Source organism: Vicia villosa, linkage group LG7, assembly GCF_029867415.1.
Source record: "Vicia villosa cultivar HV-30 ecotype Madison, WI linkage group LG7, Vvil1.0, whole genome shotgun sequence".
Classification (NCBI taxonomy): domain Eukaryota; kingdom Viridiplantae; phylum Streptophyta; class Magnoliopsida; order Fabales; family Fabaceae; genus Vicia; species Vicia villosa.
In genome coordinates this window covers 110,583,914-110,598,169 of record NC_081186.1, presented here as the reverse complement: position 1 = coordinate 110,598,169, position 14,256 = coordinate 110,583,914, and positions in this window count along the sequence as shown.

The window sequence follows — 14,256 nt, the reverse complement described above, 5'->3', positions numbered from 1 at the left end:
GGCTAATTCGGTCACTACAATGACTGAAATTTCGGTCACTAAATTTTGGTCTCTAAATTGGTGGCTGATGTATTTAAGTGACCGATTTAGTGACCTATTAAAATTGGCTCATGAATATCATATTTCAGTGGCTAATTCGATCACTACAGTGACCAAAATTTTTTGGTCACTAAATCGGTCATTGTTTCATTTTCTTCTGCTTGCTCTCCTCTCCCTCGCAGCCCCTGTTCTTCGATTATTGTTCTCTCAAGTGCTCTCTCAAATACCAAATTAATTCAATCAATCTCTAATATTTCTCCTAACAGGTAACTAAATTTATATTTTATTTGTATAATTTTGTTTTTTAAGAATTTTTAAATCCTGAATTTAATTTAGGGTTTTTTTGTTGAAGAATTGAAGATTGAAGAATTGTGAAGAAAATTATATTGGTATTAGAAGATTGAAGGATATTTGAAGAAGAGGTATTTTAGTAATTTTTTTATTGTGATTTATTTAGGTGTTAGTTAGGTTTTATCGTGAAGAAAATTAACAACTTTTTTTAGTAAAGAAGGAGATTTAGTTGTTATTTTTATTGTGATTTAAAGGAAATTTCTGAATTTATTTAGTTGTTAGTTAGGTTTAATTTTGGTTTTATTTTAGTAACTTTTTTTATTATATATATATATATATATATATATATATATATTAAAACAAAATATAAAATATATTAAAAATAATAAAAAACGAAAATGTATAAATATATAAATAAAAAACAGAATTATTTTTGCATAGAAAATAAATTTTTTATGTTTATAATAAAAAAATAATATTTTTATATTATGAATTATGAAAATAAAATACTAAAAAAAAGAATATTTTTATACATAGAAAATTATTTTTTTTATAATCATATTAAATTTTTTTAAAAACAGAATATTTTTATGCAATGAAAATGGATTTTTATGTTAATATAAAGTAAGTTATTTTTTTTGAAAAATAGAAATATTAACAAACTATAATTAAAAATACATTATTTTTGTATATATTTTATAAAAAAAATTATTAAAAAAATTCTAATGGAATATGTTTTACTATGTAATATATATTATTGTTTTTAAAAATAGAAATTATTAATAAAAACAAAACCGCAATGTCATATTGAAAATGCCGATCAAGTGGAAGATGTTGCCTATCAAGTTGATGATATTGATCAAATTAATGAAGTGGTTGCAGCTGAAGACATTACAAGTTTGTCTGATACAACTGTTGAGGGACATCAAGTTGATGCATCTATATTGTTGGTTGAAAATAATGTGGATGAAGAGAATGATGAAGAGTTTGAATCCGATGACAATAATGAAGAGAATGACGAAGAGAATGATGAAGAGAATGACGAAAAGAATGATGAAGAGTTTGAATTCGATGACAATAATGAAGAGAATGACGAAGAGAATGATGAAGAGAATGATATGGATAACGAAGATGAAGAATAACTAAACATTGAATGTAATATCTATGTATGTGTTAATGAATATCTATTTATGTGTTAATGAATATCTATTAAATTTGTTAATGAATATATATATTGATCTTAATGAATTTATTATCTTTGTTGATGAATAATAAAATAGGTAAAATGCCACCTAAGAGTAAATATAGTGGTAAGAAGAAGTCCCAACGTCCGAGGATAGTAGTATGTGACGCGCCTCACTCGGCCGTGTGTCCCCTCCTCAGAGTCATGTTGATCCTATTGTTAGAATAAGATTTGTTCTGATCAATATTCTTAGTTTTGATGATAACAATGTATATGAATTTTGTATGAGATAATGTGGTACTCTAATACTATGCAATTTCCATTTCAGGAATTATATAAAGAGTATGCACAAAATCAGCGCAAGAAGCACTGACTCAGAAGGTTCAGCATGCAACATCAGAACATGGTCTGGCAAGACATCAGAAGATGGTCAAGCAGAATCAGAACATGGTCTATGGAAGCATCAGAAGGACTTGAGATCAGAAGCAGAAGCACTGAAGTTCTCATGGTATCACGCTAAGAAGCACTTCAAGGTCAGAAGACAAGAAGATGCTCTGCACCAAGCTGTTTGACTATGATGATATTCAAACGTTGTTTACACAAACATCAGATCAGAAGCAAGTACAAGATGGCAGGCTACGCTGACTGACAAAAGGAACGTTAGTAGCTATTAAAGGCAACGTCAGTAGACACAGCGAAAGCAAGGCTCGAGATAGTTGACAAAAGAGTGAAACATTAAATGCAATGCTGTACGGATCACGCAAAGCATTAAATGCTCCCAACGGTCATCTTCTCAAACGCCTATAAATAGAAGTTCTGATGAGAAGCTGAAGACAACACTTGCGCAAATATACAGAAACGCTGTCAAATTCAAAAAGCTCTCAAACTTCATCTTCAACCTCACTACATTGCTGTTGTAATATATTAGTGAGATTAAGCTTAAACTTAAGATAAAATCACAGTTGTGATAATAGCTTTATAAGAAGCATTGTAACTCTTAAAAGAATTTGTTTACATTTATTTGTAAGAACTAGAGTGATCAGGTTGTTGATCAGAATACTCTAGAAAGTCTTAGAGGGTATCTAAGCAGTTTGTTCCTAGAGTGATCAGGTTGTGATCAGTATACTCTAGAAGACTTAGAAGTTATCTAAGTGGAAAATCATTATAATCTTGTGTGATTAGTGGATTAAATCCTCAGGTGAGGTAAATCACTCCAAGGGGGTGGACTGGAGTAGTTTAGTTAACAACGAACCAGGATAAAAATCATTGTGCAAATTGTTTTTATCTTACAAGTTTTAAAAGCTACACTTATTCAAACCCCCCTTTCTAAGTGTTTTTCTATCCTTCAATTGCCATCAGAGCACCGGTTCTAAGGTCCAAGCACTTAATCGTGTTTAGAAAAGATTCAGGAAGAGAAAAACGCTTAAGTCAAGATGGCTGGTGAAGTTCCAACAAATACATCTACATCTGGCTCTGCTGAGCAATACAATGGAAATGGTAACAATGGTTATACTAGACCACCAATATTTGATGGTGAAAACTTTGAATACTGGAAAGATAAACTTGAAAGTTACTTCCTTGGTCTAGATGGTGACTTATGGGATCTGTTGATGGATGGTTACAAACATCCAGTGAAAGCTACTGGTGTAAAGCTTACAAGACAAGAAATGAATGATGATCAAAAGAAGCAATTCAAAAATCATCATAAGTGTAGGATTGTTTTGCTGAATGCTATCTCTCATGCTGAATATGAGAAGATATCTAACAGGGAAACTGCCTATGATATATATGAGTCATTGAAAATGACCCATGAAGGAAATGCCCAAGTCAAGGAGACTAAAGCTCTTGCCTTGATCCAGAAATATGAAGCCTTCAAGATGGAGGATGATGAAAATATTGAGAAGATGTTCTCAAGATTTCAAACGCTAATTGCTGGATTGAGAGTTCTTGACAAGGGATACATAAGGGTTGATCATGTCAAGAAGATCATCAGAAGCTTGCCAAGAAGATGGGGTCCTATGGTGACTGCTTTCAAAATTGCCAAGAATCTGAATGAAGTCTCTCTTGAAGAATTGATCAGTGCTCTGAGGAGTCATGAAATTGAGCTGGATGCTAATGAACCTCAGAAGAAAGGTAAGTCTATTGCATTAAAATCTAATTATAAAAAATGCACTAACGCTTTTCAGGCTGAAGAAGTAGATTCTGAAGAATCAGAAGAAGAAGATGAACTGTCCATGATCTCCAGAAGGGTAGACCAACTCTGGAAGAGCAAGCAAAGGAAGTTCAAGAGCTTCAGAAGTTCAAAGAAGCCTGAAAGAGGAGAATCTTTTGGAGGCAGAAGATCTGACAAGAAGAAGGTCATCTGCTATGAATGCAATGAGCCTGGACACTTCAAGAATGAATGTCCAAAACTTCAGAAGGAGAATCCCAAGAAGAAGTTTCATAAGAAGAAAGGTCTTATGGCAACATGGGATGATTCAGAATCAGAATCAGAATCAGACTCTGAAGGCGAGCAGGCAAACCTTGCACTGATGGCCACAGTGGATGACGGATCAGAATCTACATCAGAATCAGATTCTGAAGAGGTATTTTCTGAACTATCTAGAGAAGAGTTAGTTTCCAGTTTAACTGAACTTCTGGAACTCAAGGCTCATCTTAGTATCAAATACAAAAGGCTGAAAAAGCTATTTGAATTTGAAACTAAGAAGCTGGAAGTGGAAAATTCTGAACTGAAGGAAAAAGTTTTAAAATTATCCAAAGATACTGGATCTCCTTCTGAATCAGAAAAATCCATTCCTAGTCTCAATCATATTCTGAAAGAATATGACTCGAGCTTCAGAAAGTTTCTATCTAGAAGTATTGGCATAAGTCATCTTTCTTCTATGATATATGGTGTTTCTGGAAACAAAAGGATTGGCGTTGGCTATGAGGGTGATATCCCACGTAAATTTGAACCTGTAGACGATTTGAAAATCACATACAAGCCATTGTATGATCATTTCAAATATGGACACTCACATGATATTAGGCTCACTTCACATGCCAAAAGCTTTAACACTACACACACCAAGAAGCATGTGACACAACCTAAAAAATATCAGGTTGCCAAACCTAAAGAATATCATGTTGTTCCTCTTGTTACTTATCATGCTAAACTCAAGTTCAATCAGAACTTGAGGAAAACTAACAAGAAAGGACCCAAGAAACTGTGGGTACCTAAGGAGAAGATAATTTATGTTGTAGATATCCTTAGCAGCAAAGAAGACAAAGCACAAAATGTCATGGTACCTGGACTCTGGGTGCTCGCGACACATGACGGGAAGAAGGTCTATGTTCCAAGACTTGGTGCTTAAATCTGGTGGAGAAGTCAAGTTTGGAGGAGATCAGAAGGGCAAGATTATTGGCTCTGGAACCATAAGTATTGGTAACTCTCCTTCCATAACTAATGTACTTCTTGTAGAAGGATTAGCACATAACTTATTGTCCATAAGTTATTAAGTGACAATGGTTATGACATTATCTTCAATCAAAAGTCTTGCAAGGCTGTAAGTCAGAAGGATGGCTCAATCCTATTTACAGGCAAGAGAAAGAACAACATTTATAAGATTGATCTTTCAGATCTTGAGAAGCAGAAGGTGACTTGCCTTATGTCTGTTTCTGAAGAGCAATGGGTCTGGCACAGAAGATTAGGTCATGCTAGTTTGAGAAAGATTTCTCAGATTAACAAACTAAATCTGGTGAGAGGACTCCCAAATCTGAAATACAAATCAGATGCTCTTTGTGAGGCATGTCAGAAGGGCAAGTTCTCCAAACCTGCTTTCAAATCTAAGAATGTTGTCTCTTCCTCAAGGCCGTTAGAACTTCTACACATTGATCTGTTTGGACCAGTCAAAACAGCATCTGTCAGAGGGAAGAAATATGGATTAGTCATCGTACATGATTATAGCCGCTGGACATGGGTAAAGTTCTTAAAACACAAGGATGAGTCTCATTCAGTGTTCTTTGAATTCTGCACTCAGATTCAATCTGAGAAGGAGTGCAAAATCATAAAGGTCAGAAGTGATCATGGTGGTGAATTTGAGAACAGATTCTTTGAGGAGTTCTTCAAAGAAAATGGTATTGCCCATGATTTCTCTTGCCCTAGAACTCCACAGCAAAATGGAGTTGTAGAGCGAAAGAATAGGACTCTACAAGAAATGGCCAGAACCATGATCAATGAAACCAATATGGCTAAGCACTTCTGGGCAGAAGCAATAAACACTGCATATTATATTCAGAATAGAATCTCCATAAGACCTATTCTAAATAAGACTCCTTATGAATTGTGGAAGAACAGAAAGCCCAACATTTCATATTTTCATCCTTTTGGATGTGTCTATTTCATTCTGAATACTAAAGATCATCTTGGTAAGTTTTATTCTAAGGCACAAAAATGTTTCCTTCTTGGATATTCTGAACGCTCTAAAGGCTACAGAGTATACAACACTGAAACATTGGTTGTAGAAGAATCAATTAATATCATATTTGATGATAAGTTTGGTCTTGAAAAGCCAAAGCAGGTTGAGAATTTTGCAGATATAGATATATCAGAAGCTGTAGAACCAAGAAGCAAAGTTTCAGAAGCTGAAAATCTCAGAAGCAAAGGATCAGAAGATCAAGTTGCTGCATCTTTAGAGAATCTCAAAATTTCTGAAGAGCCAACAGTCAGAAGATCTTCTAGACTCACCTCAGCTCACTCAGAAGATGTGATTCTTGGAAAGAAAGATGATCCTATCAGAACAAGAGCATTCCTTAAGAACAATACAAAATGTCAATTAGGTCTTGTTTCTTTGATCGAGCCAACTTCTGTTGATCAAGCTCTAGAAGATCCAGACTGGATAATTGCCATGCAAGAAGAACTTAATCAGTTTACAAGGAATGATGTATGGGATCTTGTTCCTAGACCAAAAGGTTTCAACATCATTGGTACAAAGTGGGTTTTCAGAAACAAGCTTAGTGAGAAGGGAGAAGTGGTAAGAAACAAAGCCAGACTGGTGGCTCAGGGTTATAGTTAGCAAGAAGGTATTGACTATACAGAAACCTTTGCACCAGTGGCCAGGTTAGAATCTATTCGCTTATTAATTTCTTTTGCCACTCAGCATAACATCACTCTGTATCAGATGGATGTTAAGAGTGCCTTCTTAAATGGTTATATAGATGAGGAAGTCTATGTCCACCAACCTCCTGGTTTTGAAGACTCTAAGTCTCCAGAACATGTTTTCAAACTTAAGAAATCATTGTATGGATTGAAGCAAGCTCCTAGAGCTTGGTACGAAAGAATAAGTTCTTTCCTTCTAGACAATGGTTTCACTAGAGGACAAGTGGATACGACTCTCTTTTGTAAAACATCTAAGAAGGACATTTTAATTTGTCAAATTTATGTTGATGATATTATTTTTGGAACATCTAATGCTTCACTTGGAAAGGAGTTTGCTAAGTCTATGCAGGCTGAATTTGAAATGAGTATGATGGGAGAACTCAAGTATTTTCTTGGAATTCAAATCAATCAAACTTCTGATGGAACATATGTTCATCAAACAAAGTATGTGAAAGAAATTCTTAAGAAGTTTAATCTTTCTGAAAGCAAAGAAGCCAAAACTCCTATGCATCCAACGTGTGTTTTAGGTAAGGATGAGGTAAGTAAGAAGGTTGATCAGAAGTTGTACAGAGGTATGATTGGATCTCTTCTATATTTAACTGCTTCTAGACCTGATATTTTATTCAGTGTTTGTTTGTGCGCTAGATTCCAATCAGATCCTAGAGAATCTCACTTAACTGCTGTTAAGAGAATTTTGAGGTATCTGAAAGGTACTACTAATGTTGCTTTAGTCTACAGAAGATCTAAAGAATACAACTTAGTAGGATTTTGTGATGCTGACTATGCTAGAGACAGAATTGAAAGGAAGAGTACTTTTGGAAGTTGTCAATTTCTAGAAAGTCACCTAATCTCCTGGTACAGCAAGAAGCAAGCCACCATTGCCCTCTCAACAACAGAAGCAGAATATGTTGCTGCTGCTGGTTGTAGCACACAAATGCTCTGGATGAAGAGTCAGCTAGAAGATTATCAAATATATTAGAGTAACATTCTTATCTTCTGTGATAATACTTCTGCCATATGTTTATCTAAAAATCCTATCTTACATTCCAAAGCTAAACATATTGAGATTAAACATCATTTCATTAGGGACTATGTTCAGAAGGGTGTTCTCTCTTTAAACTTTGTGGATACAGACCATCAATGGGCTGATATCTTTACAAAACCCCTTGCTGAAGATAGGTGTAAGTTCATTCTGAAGAATATCAGTATGGACTTATGTCCAGAATGAGAAGATAAGAAGGTCTTGCGTATGGCTAAGTTCTGAAATGTGTTGGGATTATGTTTTTTATAAGAAGTTCTGATTATGATCAATTAGAAGTTCTAATTCTGTTATTACTAACGTTTCATTATCTAAGTTGATTCAGAATCTCTTTTTAAAGTAAAACAGCTGTCACCAGTTTTTCCAGAAAATGAACACGTGTTCACTATTTTTGGACAAGCATGCGTGCAGTTGAGGAGACGCCGCCCTAGGTAATTATGCAAATCATCTCATTCTGTCACTTTATCTCTCCTAACGTCATATCTCATTAAATGCAAATTGATGTCATGTTTTTCTGTAATCATTTCACTTAAACCATATTGCAGTTATTATTTTCTTTTACCCAACCTTTTATATACTCCTCTTCATCTTCATTTCATCTTTTTCACTCTCTCTCCTCATTCGTCCCTCTCTTTTTGCATTCAACGCATAAACCCTAGTCTGTGTCTGCATCTTTGCATTTCACCATGAATCCTTCACCAAACTCTTCAAACCAAGCAGAAATGTCTTCCACTCAACTGGTTTTCAGCAAGCGTGGTTTTGCTCCATTGAAGACATGTTCTATTCCTGCTTCAGAAATGGAAGTTCTATGTGAATCTTCAGTGGATTTTGAAAATATGAAGATATATGGTTTCAAACCCGAAGCAAAGACAATGGCTCAAGGCTGGTCAAACTACCTTGATAAATTGGTTGGACCAATTTATCCGGCTCTTGTGAAAGATTTCTAGGCTCATCCAACGGTTACCCCAACTGCAATCATCTCCTTCGTGTTAGGGCATGAAGTTGTGATAACTGAGAAGTTGTTAAGGAAGCTGTACAACCTGGAAGATGAAGAAGGATGTACTGGTCCTCTTCATGGCAGAGTTTGTTGGCCACAGGTTGATAGACAAATATCAAATGCTACTGGTACTGAATCCCATAAAACTGGTGTGTTAATGCCGTTCTACCAAGTTTGGGCTGAGATTATTCTGGGATCTCTCCATCATAGAAGAAGATCATTCTCCTCGTACATCAGTCCTGATCATAAATATACTCTCTTCTGTATTGGAAGAAGAATTGAACTCAACATCTCCAACATTCTCTTTCAAAATTTGAAGACGTCTATTGAAGAGTCAAGAGATGAAGAACGTGAAAAGTATCCTCACCTTCCAAAAACCGCCATTCCTTTCGCCAGAATGATTTCAGACATTCTGATAGAAAGTGATTTGATGGATTCCCTGAGGACTATTGGAACGTTCAAGTTCTTTGGAGTTATTCAAGGGCACGTTATTAATGGTTTTGATCTGCGAAGGTTGGAACTTATCAGGGAGATTACTTCTGTTCCTGTAATCCCCACAGATATTCTGACCAAAAGAATTTCGGTTGAAGGCTTTGCTACCTTGTTCCAAGCAGAACTTAAAAAGGCTGTTAAGCACTATCTGGAAGCGTCTGTAAGAGCTCAATCTTCTGTTGATCCTGCATGGATTCGTGGAAGAGTGCTTCCTTCTCTGGCTGACCTTCAGAAGAAGGATAAGAAGAAGCAAGAAGCAAGGCTGAAGAGAAAGGCTCAAGAAGAAGAAGCCAAGAAAGCCAAGAAGCAAAGGGTCACCTTTGATCCTATCAAAGTAAACTCCGAAGAATATCAAGATCAGCGCATCAGGGAGTCTTTCCGTACTAAAAGTACTATAAATTTTCCCAGGCAAGTATACCAACCACCTCCTTCTGAACCTCAATCTTCTATCCAACCTCCTCCTTCTGAACCTCACAACACCTTCACCATTCCAAATCCTCCTCAACCATCTCTTTCTTCACCTATTTTAAACCCCACTCCACTAAATGTCTATCCTCCCACATCTTCTGATATCCCATCCTCATCAATCCCCCCCACAGATATTCCATCTTCATCCACCACAGCAGCTCCACCTTCTCTATCCCATCCCTTACCTCCCATAAAATCCAACCCATATTGCCTCCTTTACCCTGACTACAAATTCACCTTCAACCCTCCTGAACCTGAACCTCATATCTTCCTGGAGTTGTTCAAGCATGAATTTGTCTCTAGTTTGGATCTCTTGTGAGACGCCTTCCTCAATGATCTTGATGATGTTTCTACTAGAAACCTTTGGAGAAGCTTTCGGCAGGATTTTCAGGTTGAAGCAATGAAAGTCCAGAAGAGACTAGTGGCTGCTGCACCTGGTTATGCTGGCTATCGACTAGAAGCTGATGATGGTGTATACTATCATCCCATCAGAAACAGGAGAGTTCTTGAGGAGAAGATGTTTGTTGATGAATTGCTGGATAATCCTTGCAGGGAAATTGTGGTCTGGAGACCTAAGTATCCAGTTCTGACTGGAGACTTCAAGTCACTGTTTGACTTTCTGAGGGAAAATCCTTCTGAGGAGGACCCCAATTTGGTCATTCCAGAAGTTGTTGATCCTCCAGAAGTTGAAGGTCCTTCTGCTCCAAGGAATCTTGCTGCCATTCTTCAAGCTCTTGAGAATGGAGATTCTGATCTTCCTGCTCTTGAGTATGAAGAAGATGCTTATATGGGAGAAGCTGATGCTAAAGATCATCCTGCTGAGACTATTCCTGTTGAGGAAAATCATGATGATGATATGATAATGGAAACTGCGGTTGAGATTGCTGTCCCTCTGAACAGAAGTTGTGAAGCTTCTTCTGGTGAACCCTCTCTTCTAGTGAAGACTCTAGAGGTTATTCAGAAGAACCAAGCTGAGCTAGCTTCTCGTATGGACAAGCAAGAAGACACCAATGCTGAGTTCCGCTCTTTCATGGAGAGGAAGACTGAGAGCAATGACGGGATTCATGACATGCTGGCCAAGATTATGTCTAAGCTAGGGTCGTCTTAGTTCTTTGTGTCTTAGTTGTTTCTTTGTTTCTTGCATCTGTCTTCTATGCATCTTCCTTGTACCTTCTGATAATTCTCTTTTGCAATCAATGAAAATTATCCTTCTTTCTCTCATATTGTTTGTTTTTCATCTGAATCTTTTGTGTTTTTGATGTTAATGCAAAAAGGAGGAGAAAACTGTGATAAATGATCTGATTTATTTTATTAGTTGCTGGGAGAAAGTCTCCACATTTCTAACAGAACGTGCAAGTTCTATGTCTTTGAGTGTTTTGCAGGAAGTGAAGATATTCTTAAAAGCTCACAATGAGAAGCAAAGACATGTGGAAAAGCAATTCTGTATGGAATCAAGCTCATGGAAAATTGAAGCAAGCTGAGTGCTGTAAAGCTTCAAGATCAGAAGCAAGAAGGAAGAATGTTATGATATTCTGATGATAGAATATGCTCTAACTCATTCTTTTCCCTTAAATGTTCTGATGCGTGTTTTTGTTCTAAATATGCTCCGAAACATTATTGTTTTTCCTCTGATACGTATTATATGTTCTGATACATATATTATGTTCTGATTCATTCATGCTCTGACTTTTGTCGTTTAGTTTGTTCTGTAACATTTCAGGATGTAGAGATGCTCTGATGATGCTCTGGTACATTCAACAATATTCTGATACAATCTAGCATGCAATGATCCAAGAAGAAATTCAAGCTCTGAAGCTGTCCTATGGAAGCAAGAAGAAGAAGCTATGAATGTTATGAAGATCTAAGCATATGTGATCGTCTCAACTGAAATGGAAAATACTCAGGGAAGTCCTTTATTTATAAATTTCTTCCAGTATTTATTTCAGGGGGAGATTATTTATCTCAGGGGGAGATTGTTAATCTCAGGGGGAGACATATTCACACACCATGTTTATATGCTTAGGCTATAACTGTGTAATTGTCTTTAGCCGTCTGATATTCTGATTACAAATTCATATCATTTATATATGTTTTTGTCATCATCAAAAAGGGGGAGATTGTTAGAACAAGATTTGTTCTGATCAATATTCTTAGTTTTGATGATAACAATGTATATGAATTTTGTATGAGATAATGTGGTACTCTAATACTATGCAATTTCCATTTCAGGAATTATATAAAGAGTATGCACAAAATCAGCGCAAGAAGCACTGACTCAGAAGGTTCAGCATGCAACATCAGAACATGGTCTGGCAAGACATCAGAAGATGGTCAAGCAGAATCAGAACATGGTCTATGGAAGCATCAGAAGGACTTGAGATCAGAAGCAGAAGCACTGAAGTTCTCATGGTATCACGCTAAGAAGCACTTCAAGGTCAGAAGACAAGAAGATGCTCTGCACCAAGCTGTTTGACTATGATGATATTCAAACGTTGTTTACACAAACATCAGATCAGAAGCAAGTACAAGATGGCAGGCTACGCTGACTGACAAAAGGAACGTTAGTAGCTATTAAAGGCAACGTCAGTAGACACAGCGAAAGCAAGGCTCGAGATAGTTGACAAAAGAGTGAAACATTAAATGCAATGCTGTACGGATCACGCAAAGCATTAAATGCTCCCAACGGTCATCTTCTCAAACGCCTATAAATAGAAGTTCTGATGAGAAGCTGAAGACAACACTTGCGCAAATATACAGAAACGCTGTCAAATTCAAAAAGCTCTCAAACTTCATCTTCAACCTCACTACATTGCTGTTGTAATATATTAGTGAGATTAAGCTTAAACTTAAGATAAAATCACAGTTGTGATAATAGCTTTATAAGAAGCATTGTAACTCTTAAAAGAATTTGTTTACATTTATTTGTAAGAACTAGAGTGATCAGGTTGTTGATCAGAATACTCGAGAAAGTCTTAGAGGGTATCTAAGCAGTTTGTTCCTAGAGTGATCAGGTTGTGATCAGTATACTCTAGAAGACTTAGAAGTTATCTAAGTGGAAAACCATTGTAATCTTGTGTGATTAGTGGATTAAATCCTCAGGTGAGGTAAATCACTCCAAGGGGGTGGACTGGAGTAGTTTAGTTAACAACGAACCAGGATAAAAATCATTGTGCAAATTGTTTTTATCTTACAAGTTTTAAAAGCTACACTTATTCAAACCCCCCTTTCTAAGTGTTTTTCTATCCTTCACCTATGTCTTTAGCCAGTACTCAAGGTTTTATCCCATTACTCTCCTCCCACACATTCCCGTCTGAGGTACCTCCATCTTTCCAGTACTCAGGATCCAGTTTGCCTTTCCCATCGACTCAGATGCCGTCATCCTTCCAGCATACTGGTGTGCCCTCATCCTTCCAGCATACTGGTGTGCTCTCGTCCTTCCAACAGGCAGGAGGACCTAGCTTTCCATTCGCACATACTGGTGTGCCCTCGCCCAACTTTCCATTCGCCCATACTGGCATGCCTTCATCCTTCCAGCAGACTGGAGGATCTGGTTTTTCATATCCCATCCAGATGACTTCATCCTTCCAGCAGACGGGAGGATCCAGCAGTACACGTCCGAAACAAGCTGGACGATCTCCTAGTCCACGTCCGACACAGGCTGGACGATCTCCTAGTCCACGTCCGACACAGGTTGGACGATCTCCCCGTCCACGCCCCACACAGGCTGGAGGCTCACGCACCCCACATCCCACACAGGATGGAGGCTCATGCACCCCACATCCCACACATGTACCGGCACGTGAGGTTGATGAGGAAGTTAATGAGGCAGCTGATGAGATAGATGGAGCTGATCTTCGTGCGAGGGATGATCCCGATGAGATTCATGTCGTTGACGGTAGATTTTGGATTTGGCCCGAAGGAAGCAAGTAAGTTTCCTATTTAAAAACTTTTATAGTATGGTTACATTTTCATTTTTTGTATAAATTTATATTTAACATTTTCATTTTTTGTTTTAGTTTTGCGTCGAGTCGGACTGCTGCTAGGATTGTAAATTATATAATTCAGCTGATGTATAAATCATCTTTTAAGAGCTATGACGATGTTAAAAATAAAGATGAATGGTTTAAAATGTTTAAGGTATTGTTATTTATTTAAGTTGTGCATTTAATTTATTTTTTTAGTTATTGTTATTTAAATGAAATTCTCATTATAATTACTTAACTTTTTATTTTAATGTCATACAACATTGCAGGTGAAATGCGTGTGAGATCCGTTGAATAAAAAAATGGTTAAAAAAGTTTTCAATACCAGATGCTCTAAAAGAATGTCTGATATGCTGCGGCGAGTTAGGGAGAATTATGAGCGTAACGGCATCCGTCCTAGCTGGATAGGCGAGGAGGTTTTTCAGGAGCTTGTTACATATCGGAAGACTCCAGAATTCCTGGCTAAATCAGAAAATTTTAAGAAGATGAGGGCATCTGAAAAGGGGGGTTGTGTCAATACAATTGGAAGTATTAGTACCGCGGAGCATGCCCGACGATTGGTAAAAATTTTAAAATTATTAAGTTACATGTTTATTCATAATATATTTTACTAATTATTTTTAATTT